Genomic DNA, 18,145 nt, shown 5'->3' on the forward strand with positions numbered 1-18,145 from the left:
TCCTTTATTGTGGTGTGAGATGTTAGAACCTACACATATAGACTTTATGTATGTTCCCACAAATAACACTATTGTAACAGTTCTTTGGAATTATATCTATTGCACACTTGTGGAACAATACCTATGTTACACAGACTTCAATTCTTTGTAACTCTGATATGAAAGAAGGCAGACTTAATCAGAAGAAGAAGAAGAAAGTGAAGCTTTACACAATTTGACCTAATATACACTAACAACATCATCAACTAGTTGTCAACTAACTAAGAAAACTAATAAAGAGAAATCAGACAAGTCTTCTCCATGTTCTTTGTTTGAAATTAATTTCTCCTCTTTTGTCCAATGTCCATTTAGCCCTTGATTTTTGATTTTCTTCTGTCCATTTTCCCTCTGTGCAGTTTTCTTCTTTTCTAGTTTGTTACATTCGCTCTTCTTGGGTGTTGCTTTGTCGACTTCCTCTCTGTTTGTGGAGTGCTGTGGATGTGTCCTTTTCACTCTTTCATGTAGTTTAACACATAGCGGTGGTAGAGGAGGAGCCATGGCAGATTCATCAAAAAACTGAACAAAAGGTGTAAAGAGAAATAGAATAAAAAAATTAAAAGAAAATTTTTGTCGGGGTTGACTATATATTCCTGTTGATGTATCTGTGTGTTTATGAATGGAATTAAATAATTTTAACAATTTTGCTTACATTTCTACCTCTTGGAATACCCATTAGCTAGAGTTCCATGTGTACCTCCCACCAAAATTGAAAAAAAAATGGGTTATGCTTAAAATGATGTAAATATTAATAATAATAATATAGCATGTAAAACAGGAAAATATCATTTTCATACTCTATGCTAAAAACTTGTTTTCAGATGCAAGCTACACTGTAGGAAGGGCAGGTCGCTGCCCCCAGTGTCCTAGCTAAGGTTAGGGCTAGGGTCAGGGTTACGTTTACGGTTTAATATGGTCCTTAATAGACTCCCAAAATAATACTAGGCCCTATTTTATATTCATCCCCCATCGAAATTGTCGCCCTCTTTTTGAATGATAGTGTAGAGCAATAATAGTCCAATTTTGATTGGGGTTCATAATTTCATTGAAGCCTTTCCTACCCACTACCCACCCAAACTGAATAGGACACTGGCATTTTAGCTTTGAGACTTCACAGTGGGTGAACATGGAATGGAAATGGTGAATCCTTGTGAAATGTTAACAACTTCATCAAAGCATCTAACAGGTCAGTGAAATCTTGGAAGGAAAACATTGACATTTTCGAAGTAAATCTGTTAAAGAGAAAGAATTTCACAGCTCCTAGTTCCCTCAATATCACCAGCAAAATAAGGCAAACTCTATTTCTCTAGTTCAGATGCAGTCTGGACATCTACGTTTTCCAACTAGTATATACATGTAGTGATTGATACTAACTCTAGCACGTCTACCTTGGTAGATACCTAATGACAAAAGGGTCCAAAAATTCACAATAATCGGGAGGTAAAACAATTTTATATTGCAGTGAAGATACACTGATATACTTTTGTATGGTTTTCTAAGAGAGGAATATATGCTCCTTTTGCAGAGACCGGCATGGACGGAAAATTTGGCAATCAAAATTATGAACATGAACCTGTAACAAATATCTCAGTATGTGGGACTACAGTATCATCGTCCACAGTATTTATGGCCAGTTCAGAGGTTTAGATGTCGTTTTTTTTCCTCTAATAGAATTACAGAATATGACAAATGTTATTATTTTCGTAAAATAGCGTAAAAGCTTACCAATTGACATCAGAAACATTAAAACTCCTGTACCTACGTTACATGGACAACGGCAGAAAAACAGATCTTGCGCTGTCCAGGTAGGTGTATATTGGCTGTGAGTAGTTTTTCTGCCATTGGGGGAGGACTGCCAGTGACATGAATAAGATTGCTGAAGTTAGTAGCTCTTCTTTTTATCGCGAGACGCGTCTTCCTTACCTACGTTACACGAAGAGGCCGGACATCGCACTGAAGTACAGTGATATGTTCCGTATTTTCTCGTTTATTTGGAGGATTTTGATGCTAATTTTTGGATAGGAATACTCCTGAAATATAAATCTCATTATAGAAATAAAGTTTCTAATCATATTATGATTGGAAGTGTATGTAAAACCATGCTATACCTATGTTACAACAAAAATTGCCATGGACATCGTTTGTAACATAGGTATGAGGTTGCTTGAAGATGCTCTGGTGTTCTTATTTTGTTACAAATGTTTATGTGCCTTATAGTCTTTGTAGAAGTCACCTTGCCTCTCTTAATTATGATACGCATAATGCTGAAAGGTTGTATATTCCTGTTTTACATTGCCATGAAAATGGCATATATTTATGTCACAACATAAACCACAAAAAACCATGGGACATCATTAGTGAAACAGTCATAGACAAAATACATTTGTACACAGGCTTGTTTTTTTTTCATCAAATAATTCTTCACACATTTCTCCCCCAGAATAACTGCAAACCACGGACAATTATTTGATAAATTTTTCAGAATATGACTTTTATTCCCTACACAACATGAAAATCTAGAGAAGACCCAACCCCATGGAATGACCCATCTACATTGTGATCACATTGACTTTGATATAATCCATTAAAACCAACGCGATCATGGTATGATACTGTATTGATACCCAGTATCGGCGTAATTCGGGATCTGTGAACAGAATTGCAAAATTCTGTCAAAATCGGACTTGGGAAAACAGATACACGTACTTATAACTGAAGTTCATGAAAAGTTTCACATGATTCCACCGAGAAGTCAGTTTAATGGCAAGCATAATATTGTAACTGAATGTAAGCAAATTAATAGCTCAGGTATTGTGATGATGTCCTTGACACATCTCTCTCCAACTGGTTTGCACACAAAAATACCAAGCCATGTCTTTATTTGATAAGTTTTCTACAATCTGATCATTTTAGCCACCCTTGTTAAATAGGCTACTGCTACACAGCAAAATAATTTGATGAAAACAACTATTTTTCCTTTTACTATGTTATGTCATGAAAAGGAGGTTAATTTTTATGTTTGTCTTTTCTTTCTCTCATACTTGCTTTCTGCATCTGTCTCTGTCTATCTCTGTCTGTCTGTCTGTCTGTCATTCTCTCTCACTATCTTTGCAGTGAAAAAGCTCACATCTTTTGCTTGCCACTCCACATCAGACAAGTTCTTCTTGCAGTCATATCGCACCACGCTGTAGAAGTCCCTCTTCCATTGCTCCAGAAGTTGACGAGATGCCTGCAGGACGCACAACTGACCGACCACTGGAGCCTTCATCATGTACACAACCTTCAGAATTACGTCGCAACACACATCCCGTCCAGGCAGGGTCAAAGTTCAGGGCTCGGATCAGCTCCCCATGCTGGCTTCATCTCGAGCAGGTCACTGCCTTTGTTTGAAGACGTCTGCAAAGCCATCCAGAAGAAGAAAACTGTAGAAGATCAGCAGAAAGCCCCTTCAGCGAACATTTCCTTCCCGCAATTTGGAGGTTTCCAAAGTTTTGTAAAGCTCTTTCAGAAGGCAGAGGAGCATCCAAGTCGGACAAGCCCACTTATAAGTAGCGAAAGAGTGCCAAGTTGCTCCAAGAGAGGTGAAAAGCGCGTCTTGGATGGACCGATATTCTCCAGGGCGGAGCCGGAAGCGAAGAGAACAAAGATTGGGGAAGATGCTCTCAGTGATCGTGATGATGATGTAGTGTTGGTTGCACCTCCCCCTGAAATTGATGGGAAAGCCCTTGATGTGATTGCATTGGATGTGCTCTTGCCAGAGGGGGTACAAAGCAATGGTGGAAGGGCTGACAGTAGTGGTAGTGATGATGTCTTTTCAGTTGAAGAAGTCCACACTGATGAGGACCCAGTGATGAAGGAAGATGGCGCACAAGAGCCACCAAGTAAAAGCGCCTCGGAGAAATCTTTTATATGTAGCCTCGGAAGTGACATAAAGGTGTGTGTGTGTGTGTGTGTACTTCCATATCGATATTTTTGTCCCCGCCGAACGAGTTCGAGCAGGGGACTATGAAACGGGCTCCGTACGTGTGTGTGTCCTTGTGTCCGTCCGTGTGTCCGTCCGTGTGTGCGTCCGTGTGTGCGTCCGTGCGTGATCAAAATCTTCAATTTGCTACTTCTCTGTCATTTATGAGCCAATTTTGATTCTGTTTGCTTTATATGATAGCACTACATGGGAGCTTTGAAACTTCTACACAGAATTTCAGTCGTGACCCTTGACCTTTGACCTACATTGTACATTTTGCTACAAAATGCTACTCCTTCGCCATTTCTAACCCGATTTCGATTCCGTTTGCTTTATGTGATGGCACTAGGTGAGGGCTTCAAAACTTCTACACAGAATTTTGACCTTTGACTTCTTTGACCTTTGACCTTGATTTTTGACCTGTATTGTACATTTGGCTACAAAATGCTACTCCTTCGCCATTTCTAACCCGATTTCGATTCCGTTTGCTTTATGTGATGGCACTAGGTGAGGGCTTCAACACTTCTACACAGAATTTTGACCTTTGACTTCTTTGACCTTTGACCTTGATTTTTTGACCTGTATTGTACATTTTGTTACAAAATGCTACTTCCGGCGGGGACATATATTACGCACCGCGTAATTTCTACTTTTCCTTGTTCCTCTTGTATCAATTCCTTTTCTTCTGTTTTAAATGCATTTTACAGCGTGTATTTCAACTTTGTATTTCCTTTGATAACATTTCATTATGGATCAGTCTGTTTAATTTCTTTTTCACTGTAAATGAACTATGTGATATTTTATGAATAGGTATGTAGATAGGCACACATTTGATTATGGTTGTGGACTGTTGAATGCTTGGGGCAACATTACACACCACTGACGGACAGAGAAATTTGCATGGTTATAGAAACAGTTTGTCCTGAGGTGTTGTGGTTTTGGTTTTTGATTGGTTTGTTGATGGGATGTCAAAGAAGATGATTTGCCAGGGAGGGATACTGCAGTAACAGTAAAAGTGTGTTGCTCCAGAGAGCAATTTAGAATTCTGTTCGTACAAGGCACAAATAGTTTGAGTCTTTTTCCTCTCTGAAACAGTCCCAACTTGACCTATTGAAGGGAAGTTGGCATGATGGTGCCGCGCGACAATCTGAGTCATGCAGTGAAGCTCTCCAATACATGGCAAGCTGCACTCCAACTCAGGTAAGATCCATGTACAAAATGTAACTCACTTAATGTAATGTTAATGAATTTATTGTCCCCGCCGAACGAGTTCGAGCAGGGGACTATGAAACGGGCTCTGTACGTGTGTGTGTCCGTGTGTCCGTCCGGCCGTCCGTCCGTGTGTCCGTCCGTGTGTGCGTCCGTGTGTGATCAAAATCTTCAATTTGCTACTTCTCTGTCATTTATGAGCCAATTTTGATTCTGTTTGCTTTATATGATAGCACTACATAGGAGCTTTGAAACTTCTACACAGAATTTCAGTTGTGACCTTTGACCTTGACCTTTGACCTATATTGTACATTTTGCTACAAAATGCTACTCCTTCGCCATTTCTAACCCGATTTCGATTCCGTTTGCTTTATGTGATGGCACTAGGTGAGGGCTTCAAAACTTCTACACAGAATTTTGACCTTTGACTTCTTTGACCTTTGTCCTTGACCTTTGACCTATATTGTACATTTTGCTACAAAATGCTACTCCTTCGCCATTTCTAACCCGATTTCGATTCCGTTTGCTTTATGTGATGGCACTACAATAGGTGAGGGCTTCAAAACTTGTACACAGAATTTTGACCTTTGACTTCTTTGACCTTTGACCTTGATTTTTGACCCATATTGTACATTGGCTACAAAATGCTACTCCTTCGCCATTTCTAACCCGATTTTGATTCTGTTTGCTTTATGTGATGGCACTAGGTGAGGGCTTCAAAACTTCTACACAGAATTTTGACCTTTGACTTCTTTGACCTTTGACCTTGATTTTTGACCTGTATTGTACATTTTGCTACAAAATGCTACTCCTTCGCCATTTCTTACCCGATTTCGATTCCGTTTGCTTTATGTGATGGCACTAGGTGACGGCTTCAAAACTTCTACACAGAATTTTGACCTTTGACTTCTTTGACCTTTGACCTTAATTTTTGACCTACATTTTGTTGTACATTTTGCTACAAAATGCTACTCCTTCGCCATTTCTAACCCGATTTCGATTCCGTTTGCTTTATGTGATGGCACTAGGTGAGCACTTCAAAACTTCTACACAGAATTTTGACCTTTGACTTCTTTGACCTCTGACCTTGATTTTTGACCTATATTGTACATTTTGCTACAAAATGCTACTTCCGGCGGGGACATATATTACGCACCGCGTAATTTCTACTTTTCCTTGTTTACTTTATGAAAGTATGTGCTCTGTTGATACCATTTGTTGAATGTTGCCAATCCTTTACCACAAATGGTCAGTATATACAAGGTCGATGGGGTCTATAGATCACAGCTTTCATCACATTGTACGTTGACTTTTGCCTCCCTACCATTCTAGGAGATTGTTGTCAGGCAGTCTGCTCTTCAATTTGAACCACAATTTATTTTTTTCTTCTTGCCCTCTCTCCCCCCTCCCAACTCGCTTGCATGATATGCAACGCCAGCTTGCAGATATTTGCGACTACATTGGAATTGCAGCTGTATCTGTGGCCAATTTACCAGCCATCTGCCAGCTCTTTATTCCGCTAGCAACCCAGTTTAGCCTTTCATCAGCAACTGTCCTGGCAGAGCAACTTTATCTGAAGAAGGTGCGCATTGCGACAGTTCTATTTTCATTTCAACCTGTAGATGATGTTCAAGGCTGATTCAGAATAAACTCAAATATAAACGGAGTGCTTACATATGTATGGGAACCCGGTGGGTCTTGTCCAACTTCTGTACGTTGTAAAGTGCACTCCCGTTATGATGAACACGGTTATAACAAAAATTCCGGTTACAACAAAGTCAAAATTCAGGCTGCAACATATCCACTCTATATATTCTTATTGTTTATTTGCTCGGTTATAATGAAATTTCGATGTAACGAAGGAAAACTGCTGATCTCAAGGACTTTGTTATAGTGGGAGTCCACTTTACAGCAACTTATTGTGTAGAATCTCCAGTAAAGCAACTTCATGCAATGTGTAGCTACATGTGTACATTGTAGATGATGATTTACTGTGTTGAATAACATTACAGCTGGCTTTGTACAAAGAAGCATGTGCATTCGAGAGTCCTGTTAGCATTTCTGCTTCTGAGGAATATTTTAATAGTATACAGCGGTATATAGTCACGAGATAACAGTATAGTAGAAGATCGTGACTTTCATATTTTTCTACGTAATCTTTAGCCATTCTATCAACAGTGGAATATGGTCCTATGTTTATCAGAACGGGTATTAAGCATATTGCCATCATACATGTAAGTGTCTATGTTGTCAATGCAGCGCACATAAAAGTGTTATGTTCATGCCTCAAAAAGCCCATGTCTTAATACAAAACAGGAGGGGAAAAAAAAAAGCCTTTCAAGCCTTGAATCTTTACGCTTTCTATGCCAATGACTGAAATGTGCACAATTTCATGCTCATACAGCTGAACCGTGTATCTATGGACGGGAAATACTATGGCACCCAGAGGGTTAAAGGGAACGCAAACCCAAAGAGCAATGTGGATTGAGTAAAAGCATTAACATTAGTAGAACGCATCAGTGAAAGTTTGAGAAAAATCGGACAATCAATGCAAAAATTATGAATTTTTAAAGTTTTGGGGTGGGAACCGCTGGATGAGGAGACTACTAGGGCTATGACGTATGAGTGGACAACAATATAAAGAAAATATGAAAGGAATTCCACAAAAATTCACTTTTCTAGCAAAATGAAAAAGTTCTGGACTAACCGCTTTCAGAAAGCAGGGGGAATAATTGCTACCCGTAACATTTGTCAGTATCAAGTTGATGGAATGTGTAATTTTCATGAAAAATGAATTTTATTGAATTCCCTTTATATTTTCTTTATATTGTAGTCCACTCATACGTCATAACCTCTAGTAGTCTCCTTTCCCAGCAGTTCCAACACCGAAACTTTAAAAATTCATAACTTTTGCATTGATTGCCCGATTTTTCTCAAACTTTCACTGATGTGTTCTACTTTATGTTACTGCTTTCACTCAATTCACATTGCTCATTGGGTTTGGGTTTCCTTTAATGTCCCTTTTTTCTTGTGTCCTTTTCCCTCTTATGTGTAGATGAAAGATCTCACTCAGACAGCTCCCAGATCTCTCTTGACATCCCTGTCCGATTTCACCAGGGCCTTTCCAAAGCCAACCATAGAGGGCGCACTCACACCATGCCTGGTCCACCCAGGATCTACCCATCTCCAGTTTGACCTCGTGGCCAAGGTCATCAAAGATGCCCTCACCAATGACCACATTGTGTATCTTATGAGGTAAAACACACTATCTTGATGAGGTGAATGAACTTCTGTCATTTCTTTCAGCAGTGAGAGTGCTTGTGTGCTGTTGATTAGGCTATGAAATTTTGAAAGGGAGATCCTACTATTATTATCATCTTTGTTATTACCGTCAGCAGTGCTGTTGCTAGTGTGGATGGCAGCGAAAAAATGAATGACGTTAATCAGCTTTGATTGCGTAAGCCCTGCAGGCTGACATGAGTTCAATGTAGCGGACTGCATGATGGTCCATTATACCCTCATTCCACAGAGATTTTCTCTCATCGGTCGCTCATCGGAAGCCAAGTTTATCGCTTCCGGCCGTGCAGAGAAGTGTATCGGACCGCAGTCCGATGAATCCGACTTGTGTTGGTCGACCATCAGGTCAGTGTCAAGCAGGTCGGGTGTTATCAGATGAGGCAAGATTGTCCGACGAGGATCACGCACGACATGTGTGACACTCACCTGATTCTCGACCAACCAATTTAGATTCATCAGACTGCAATCCGATACACTTTGATGGATGACCGGAAGCAACAATCTTTGCTTCCGATGAGTGACCGATGAGAAAAGAAATCTGTGTGGAATGGGTGCATTATCTGGCCTCCTGAAGTGCAGCTACAATGTAAGAAGGATATGATGCTAACAAGAGGCCTTCTGTGATAGTACTGACATTTTAAGTGAAACAAGACTGATAATCCTTTGAAAATCAGTCACAAAACTGGGGCATGCAGTCTGGTCTAAACCGTGAAGCTTGTCATCCTTACACTTAATTGAGTTGCCATGCACTGATCAGTGCTTTGCAAAAATCACAAGGGCAGACAAGAGAAGGCAATGGCTTTGCATAGAAATGTATAAGAGCACATTTGGATGAAATAATAAGAGCCAGACCAAAACCAGCTCACATGGAGAGGCCATGCACAGTCCTTACAATGTTAAAGGGATGGTATAGTTTTGGTTGAAGCCTACCTGATGGAACCTACCTTTTATTAGGACTACTTCATCTTACTTCTTTTTTGGATACAGGTTTCTCAGTCATTTTAAAATTGATTTTCATCAAATGGAACTTTCATTCCTCCTAGAATTGTATGTTCTTAGATATTTCATATTTAGTGGTTTCTTTCTCACAAAAAGTTAAAATCTGAATCCCCATCTCAACCAAAATTATTCCATCCCTTTAAAACCGTACCACATAATATTTTCATACAAAGTGACTATGTGAACGCAAATTGAGTGGTATTTTGGGGACAGAGTAAACCCATGGTAAAATAGTACTTTATATCAAAATCTCATCTTGCATGTTTACAGTTTTGCTATGAGAATGTTATTAGAATGTGTGTACTGATAAAATTTCAAATCCTCCTTGTGTTACTGTATACTGATTATTGTGTATCACTTGTAGTTCCTGCATTTTGGTTCATTTTGATTTTCATTCCAGACACATCTTTGTTAATCCAAGCTTCCATTGGTCAGAGTCCACAACAAGTTTCATTCAGAGTATCCTGGACTGTAAGGTATGTATGTAACTCTACAAATGGGAAAGCCTAAACTTAGCAATGAATTTCAGAAACATACCTCCTCCATATAAAGTGGTAAAAAAATAGCATATTTGTGAAAACAGGGTACACTAGTACGATTACATCTGTACTAGAACAAAATTATTACTTTGGTGCAGCCATAGGCTACCAAATATCAACCAATATACTAAGCATTTGTATGGTGTTGCATGCTGTCTGATGTATTGTCTCTAAACTAATGTATTTTCATGTTGTACATTTTGCATTTAAATATCCATGTCATGAAATTGAAATTTTCCATTCCATTTTCGAGCAGATAGTGTTGCCTACAAAAAGTAAGCAATGCATCATGTACTGGTAGCTAGCATCCTTAAAGAAAGCTTCCAAAATGCAAAGCATCTTCTCAATTTTCTGTCAGAATACAAATTCTGTATCAAAATTTGAAATAGCAATAGTTATACTTCCTGGCTAATTTACCTTGTTGCTTTCAAGTTTCAGTGTATTTACCCATAGGCCCTACGATACTTTGTATGTAGAAAAATGAAGTGGAAAAGAGTTGAAATGGAAGTTGAATTGATTCAAGGCAAAAAAAAAATGAATGTTTGTTGGTTTGAGTCTACTTTTCATTTTGTCTTGACTAGCTTGAGGTAGACACTAGCTTCCTACATCTCCTGGTGTCCTCACTGGAGCGTAATGCTGTCGTCCAGTCCAAGTGCAAAAAGTTTGCCAAGGTTCTACTGGCTGTCATCAACAAGTATGGAAAAGAGGTGAGTTTCTGACCAGCAAGATTGGCAGACCAACTTGGCTGACCAGCCAACTTGACCAACCTGGCGGACTGATCAATCTGACTGACCTGCCACCCTGACTGATTGAGCAGCCTGACTGACAGACCAGCCTAACAGAGTAGCCTGACTAGCTGATCAGTCTGACTGACTAGCTTGACTAACCAAAAAGATGGCGGTCTTCAGTTGTACACCCTACGAAATTCCCCCTCCCCATTCCATATTATTTTTGTTGTTTGTACAAGAAATAAAAAGGAAAACATTGGTCTATGCAAGCTTATTCTCTTTTTGAACATGAATTCCATAAATAGTTACGTCAAACATGGTTATGCATTGTTTTTCTTCGAAAAGGAGTGAAGTGCCTAACCAACGGAAAAAAAAGAAAGGTCGTTTTCTGAAATATACAGGTTAAAATTACGAATTGGCTAAAATTGAATGCTATGTTTGTGGGGATTGAAATCCTATTTCTGGGAGGATTTTATTCATTTTATATACCCTCTCTGTCATGATTGTTTAGAGGATATAAAACCTTCATCCCAAAAATTTCAATCCTGTCATATGGAATGTTCTCTATGTTCGCTCTTTCACCAGGCTTCCTCTCCACAACATGGTCCTCACAAATAAAGCAGTAAAATCCCTGACTTTAATAAAGTTCCAAAGTGTGACGTCCTAGGCATTCATTGCCATGGAAACTGGTTCCAAGCATCCTCACATGGCCTAAACATCTAACACATAACACAACGTACGTGTGCTAATAACACTTGGACAAAAGAGTGTGACATCATTACTTTGGTACTCTATCATTGTGCTACGTAAGCACTTGCCCAATTGCCCGGGGCAAGTAAAAATCAAAGTCAGGCAAGTATTTTGGAGCTATGAGAAAAACCGCTTGCCTGAATTGGCCAAGCAGAACATTTTGAAGCCACCTTTACTTCCCAACACTGAAGTGAAGAAGTCCAACTGCAATCCAGCACCAACACTCTATCGAACCGAGTTTGTTACTCCGCACATGTGCTGTTTATTCAAATGATTTTGCTTTATCAAGCTCTTGACATTACAAGTTATTTTTTATATCATTTTCTTACATCATTGGACTTATTTTTTCATTCAAATAAACTTCATGTTCGGGCAAGTGTTCTGCAACAATTTGAAAATCTGCTTGCCCGACCAGGCAAGTGGTAAAAAAAAAGAAGTTATGTAGCACTCTGCTCTATGACACTCCTCATATCATCATTGAGAAAGATAAAGAAAATTGTGACGTTGAGGGCTGCCTTGGTAGTGTCGTTTCTTCTGAATTAATTCTGACCCAGCACTAATCCTCTGCTGTTTGATTCTCATTCCAGTGTACTCCCGATCATGTGACCCGCCTCCAGAGATCGGCAGAGGTCAACCAGACATTCCTCAAAAAAGCCTGCTTGGCAGCCCTCAAGAAAGTGCAGAGATGAACCTGAAAAAGTTCTGCTGTGGATGGATTGAGTGGGAGCCACTTTAGTATGTGTAGCCTCCATTAAATGAAGTATTTAACATGACTAGAGTGTGACATTTATGCTGCTCAGCATAAGGAGAGCGCTCTGAATACTTTGTACTGTGACGTGGGTTAGTCAGATCCCAGCCAGCGGTTTGATAAATGTTATCTATGCGCTTAGAAATTTTGTATTAAGGGCATTACAAATGTAATGTATTATTATTATTATTATTATTATTATTATCATGTGATAGCAGACCATTTGTAATGTTTGTTTGTGAGGAGAATATTCATGGGATCTTCTCCTGGTGGGATAATTTGTGTGTGTGTGTGTGTGTGTGTGTGTTTGTGTTTGTGAAAACAAAATGAATGAGGGAAATGTAGCATAGAGATAAATGCACGGCTTTTAGGGGCAGTGTTGATATCATTGCCCTGAGGGATCTTAACTCCATGCTTTGACAAGAGCAAATACTAATGTAACCTCTAAACAAATGACATAACGTCGCTGGGGTGACAAGACCTTTTATCTGCAATTTTGGTGAAAATGACTTTTTTTGATCAATGGTCAAATAATGGGTTAAGTGATGTCCTGTCCAAATCCCAACTGTCTTACTCCAAAGATGAAGCCACCACGGCTTGTCAAAGGAAAGGATATCCCATTCGCCACAGTGCTTCGGCCGCCATGTTTTTTGGCTCTCCTGAACATTTGACACTTTGTAGATACGAGGTCTTGTTGCCCAGCGACGATAAAGAGGAGAAATTTTTCCAGTATTTCTAGACCCATAAGATTATGCGCTGCAGTAGTGATCCCCATTTCACCCCTCAATTTCTGCTCAGAGCATCATGAATTCAATTATTTTTCATTTTTACAGTCCCTGAGACTGTAAAAAAAAGAAGAATGTAGATATTTGTAGGGAGCAAAACATAAGAATTTTACACACAAATATCCACATTTGATAACTGCATATATTTGCAGTTTTGCACTTCTCCTCTAATTTATACCAAACTGGTAGTAACATATCAAATTTGGGTCAACATTTGATTTTGCACATATTCTGTTTTAGGATCAACTATTAAACTGTACACTCAAAGACTGGAATTACATTGGAATTGTCTCGGCACTTTGCTCCATAAGGTTTGCTCACAAATCAACACTAATTCATATATAGCCCCAGGTTTAAACTTTGTTTGACAATTGTATGTGGTATGAAAGAATATGATTATTATTTTAGAATGCATTTTGTTGCCCTACGTTACACTGCCATCTCCGTACACTTGTATTTTGTATCTGCGGCGAAGTGCAGTAGCCACAGGGTTCATGCTAAGAATGCTCTCTTGTACACGATGGCATTGAAGAAAAATGACTCTTTGGCGCAGTGCTCCCATAATCATTAATTGCCCTGCTCTGGAGCTGCTTTGCAGGACTTTAGAAACAATTCCATCTATTTCACTGTCCATTATGATAAACATGACTGCCTATTTTCATGCCTAGTTCACTTCTTCTATTTTGTAATGTTCTTGCAGAAATTCCAAAGCTAGAAATTCTCGTTGAAGTAAATCCCATCTCATACCAAACTTCAATATCCTTGGCTGCACAGTGAGTAGTTTGCCTCCACTTTAACGGTCGCTGGTTGACAAGTGAGAGCAACTTTCTTTGGTAATAGCCATCCAGCCGTGACAAGACAAAGTCCAGTACAACTTGTGTAGTTGTGGAATGTTGAATGCCTTAGTCCTGTTGAGGACTGAATCTTTCTGTAGTGACATCTATCCTTGGATGGCCAACTGTTCTAACTTCCACAATAGTCCGTGTTGCTGTTTGATTATCTTCTCCATTTTGCAAATGTAAATTATGTCCATTGTCAGAAAATAAAATATATTATGACTATAATAAAGCTTAGTGATTTTCATGAGCAACTAATCAGAGCATGGTATTAAAGCAGTTCTACGCATATGGCGTCGCCGGTCTGGGTGAACATTATGGCCCTGTTGCGCCCGGGAGCATGCAAAATCGAAACATGTTTTAGCATGAATATGGCTAAGCTGTCATCTCATCATACGATGAAGGCAGTCACTGAAATTGTTTCTTGGCGAGGATTTAGATGAACTTAAAGATGACATGAAGGTGGAATTGCCTTTTAAATGGATTGGGATTTCTAACGATAAAGTCTCTCTCCGTCTCGTCGATCAGTGCAGCCAAACCCCCTCTCCAATTATTCCATCTTCTTCCTTCCCCGGTCTGTCGGTCTCTTTCCCAGCGGAGTTGATACACCCTGGTTGCAAGTCGAAATGCCAGGTTATTCTCATCATCGCGTTGGTCTGGATGTGTTCAATTGTAGTGCCAATTCATATCCCATCGGTCTTGAACTTCGATGTTGCACACTTTACACTGGATAGTCGGGGTGGTGTTATGTATGTTTTCAAGGTGGTGAACATGGCCCACATGACTGATCATCTCTAAGTCGCAAATCTCGCACCTCATCTGGAAAAGATGGAAGATGATGGGGAAATAACAAAAACAAACAATTTGAAGAAGCAGCATTTTCTAACAAACTGCTTGTCATAGCATAGTAACTTCAATATGTATGACATATATTCCTTGAAAATAGGAAAGAGTGAAATCTTTAATTAAAGAAAAATGTGTATATTACAATTGGTACATGATTGCAAAAAACGTAAGTAAAAAAATATGAGGAAAAGAGAAGGGGAGAATATAAAAAAATTATAGCATAATCAACAATATGTTTTCATCAACAATATGTTTATTAAGTTGTAGTGTTATATTAATGCATTGATTAAAATGCAATTAATTCATATTAACATGTAAAAGATTGAATTGTAAGGGTAACAACCTTATAGGATACATGGATGCATTTTAGATGTAAATGCATCAACACTGGGGTAAATCTTAAAGGGTGTGTACAGTTCTGGTCGAGGTGAGGATTTAGCTTTTAACATTTTGCGAGATATTCAGAAACCACTCCCTGAGATGTCAAAGAGCATGCAATTCTAAGGGGTATCAAAAGTTTATTTGATAAAAATCGGTTTTGAAGTGGCCGAGATATCAAAAACAAGGTGAAACAAAGAGATCCTAATAAAGTTGTGGCATGTCGCCTTTTATTATCATCACTTTTTTGGATATCTCAGCCATTTAAAAACCAATTCATCAAATAAAATGTTAAATCCTTCTTAGAATTACATGCTCTTTCATATTTCATAAGAGGTTTCTCATTATCTCACTGAGGAATGTACAAAACATGAATCCCCACCTCAACCAGTACTGTACAGCCCCTTTAATATCAACAGAAAGGTAATTATGTTCCTCAGCATATCTGTACTTAAAAGATCATTTCTATATGCAGCTCTTGGTTTAAGTAGTTTTAATCTATGTCCTAAATGGGAAGGATAAGGATGAGTTACAGCTTCGAATAGCTTTGTCAAATAAAAAGGTGTCAAATCCTTAATTATTATCCTTTTATTATTATCCTTAATTATTATTGTTTTATTATCCTTCATTATTTTAAATGTAAAACTACAAGAGACTGATCCTGTCTTCTCTGATGAAGAAGTTGCCATTTGTTAATGTTGCGTCAAACTGAATTCACTGTACGTGGCATGTAACACAGCAACACGGTAAACATATGTTTATAATTAGTGATGATTATAATTAATATCCCGCCCCCTTGGGAAGCAAGGAGGGGGGGGGGGTTCCTGCACTTAGGTGCTGTGGGGGCAACTAGTTTATCCAACTACTTTTCCAGGAGTCAACGATGTAACTTTCTCAGTGCTTCCACCTTCACTCTCAGAGCCACTTGTTCAATCGTGAGTTTTTGTGTGCCTGAACGAGCTGACTGCTAGTCTCCTATCCAGACTTTTTTGCTGCTGACTTCTTCCCTCCTTCAGTCTCCTCCAACACCTCTACCACTTTAGGTCTGCTTTCCAATTTCTTTTTCAGCAGATTCTGCAAGAGACCCTGCTTTGCTTTGTCAATGGTCACTTAATTCTGCTGTTGTAATTGAGAGCAAAAAGCATAATTACATCATTGCATAACACGGGACAAAGTACTGTTGTGCCCAGAGTTAGGCAGAAAGTCTACCCAAGACTTTTAAAGTCTGTTAATGACATACTTGAGTATGACAACTTCTCACTCTACGTGTTAGGAGGTCGGCTAACCCTGGCTGTCCTCTGCCTAGATTTAGTTTGTGTCGTCCCCTCCGTGAATCCGTCCTGATCCTTGACTTCGGCCTGATCGTGATGAGAATCGTGGATTTGTTGACGTCGGGTCGTTACTGGCATGATCCCACCGCTGCCACCATTGTGGCGTTTTACGACGCGAGTTAGTCAGAGACCAATGCGTAGTTGAATCACCTCCTTTATCTCATGGTTCTTCTTCTATCTGGCATTGTTCCCTACCACGCAGAATCAAAAAGGTGACTAGCTTCTCTCTCTTCTCTTGATCAAGACCATCCAGGTACTTACTAGCCTTGTTTTTCTTGCGCCCGAAGGTTGCCATGTTCAAACTCTCTGGATATTTTGCTGTTAGCAAGAATCCTAGCATCGTGGGTCCCACCGGGCCATCTTGCCACAACATAGACGATCTTGAAGTCGGCAGAGCAGATCAATTGTGTGTTGATTGAGTACTTTCCTTTACGATTTACGTAGACATGCTCATGTTCACCAAGCTTTGAACCGTGCAAATTGACGTGTGTACAGTCAATACACCCAGTGATGCTAGGAAAACCAGCGACACCAAAAAATGCCTCTTGTGCATGAGCAATTTCTTGGTTTGTTCTTGGAAACTTGATGAACTGCAAAGGGAAATGAAATGAAAAAATTAAAAAAACAATTACAGTCTTTATATATATTTACAGTATTATGCACATTATTATGTACCTATTGCATATGCTTGCTTTTGATTTTTCTCTGTGACTGTGTCAAGTTACACTTACTGATTTGACACTTAATGAGATGAAATTACTTTCTAATTCTATGTTAAATAATTGCGAATACATATTAATATAGTGATCTCTGATAATTTTAGAAGTTACATTTACTACTTTGTCAGGGATATTGCAACAATGTCAATGAATTTCTAAATCACTCATAATACTGTTTTATGAATTACAGCTATTTCATAAAATCAACAGCACTGAAATAATACATAATAGCTGCAAGCCCCCAAATTATTTTCACTATAAAGTTATTATTGTGTTTTTTCTTGCATTCATGGGTGCACTAGAGCCAAACGCAATATTATCAGGTAGGAGGCAAATCTCAGGAAAATAACGCTGATGAAAATCATTATAAGGATTTCTGTTTGTACTGTAACTTCCAGGGAGCTTTAGGCTTTACAACCTATGTCTATATGGCAGAGGAAAAGTGCGAGGGGATGGGTTGTCCTGAATTCATAAATTTAACTAGAATTTGCTGACCTCTTAAAACCCTATTTTAACCCCCCCCCCAACCCGTCGACATTTCGCGCTACGATTCCGCGACACGCAAAGATTTTGCTGCGTCGTTTCATGAATTTTTTCATTGAAGTCTCCCGCATATTTTGAGACCAAATTTGTGACATCCGGGTACACTGTTCTAAAGTTACGTAATGGTTTGCATATTTTATATGCATGTTAACCCGAAAACGGCTCAAATTCATGATATCGTGTGCAAATCCAATGAAAAATGTGTTTTCTTTTTGTTGTTAGATTGATATGAATTAGATTATTTCAACCTTAACCATTGAAATTAATCAATTTGAATGTAGGTAAGCTTGAAAAAGTGCCTGCAACAAATTTTGGGCAAAAACAATAAAAAACAAAAGGTCGAAAAAACAATAAAATACATAAGAAATTAAAAAAACAATAAAAAACAAGAAACTACTTTTGATTGTGCTATTTTTTTTTACAAGAAAATTGTTGGATGT

Source organism: Diadema antillarum, unplaced genomic scaffold (genome assembly GCF_040938485.1).
Source record: "Diadema antillarum isolate AM-2024a unplaced genomic scaffold, OU_Dant_1.0 scf00000204, whole genome shotgun sequence".
NCBI classification, from domain to species: domain Eukaryota; kingdom Metazoa; phylum Echinodermata; class Echinoidea; order Diadematoida; family Diadematidae; genus Diadema; species Diadema antillarum.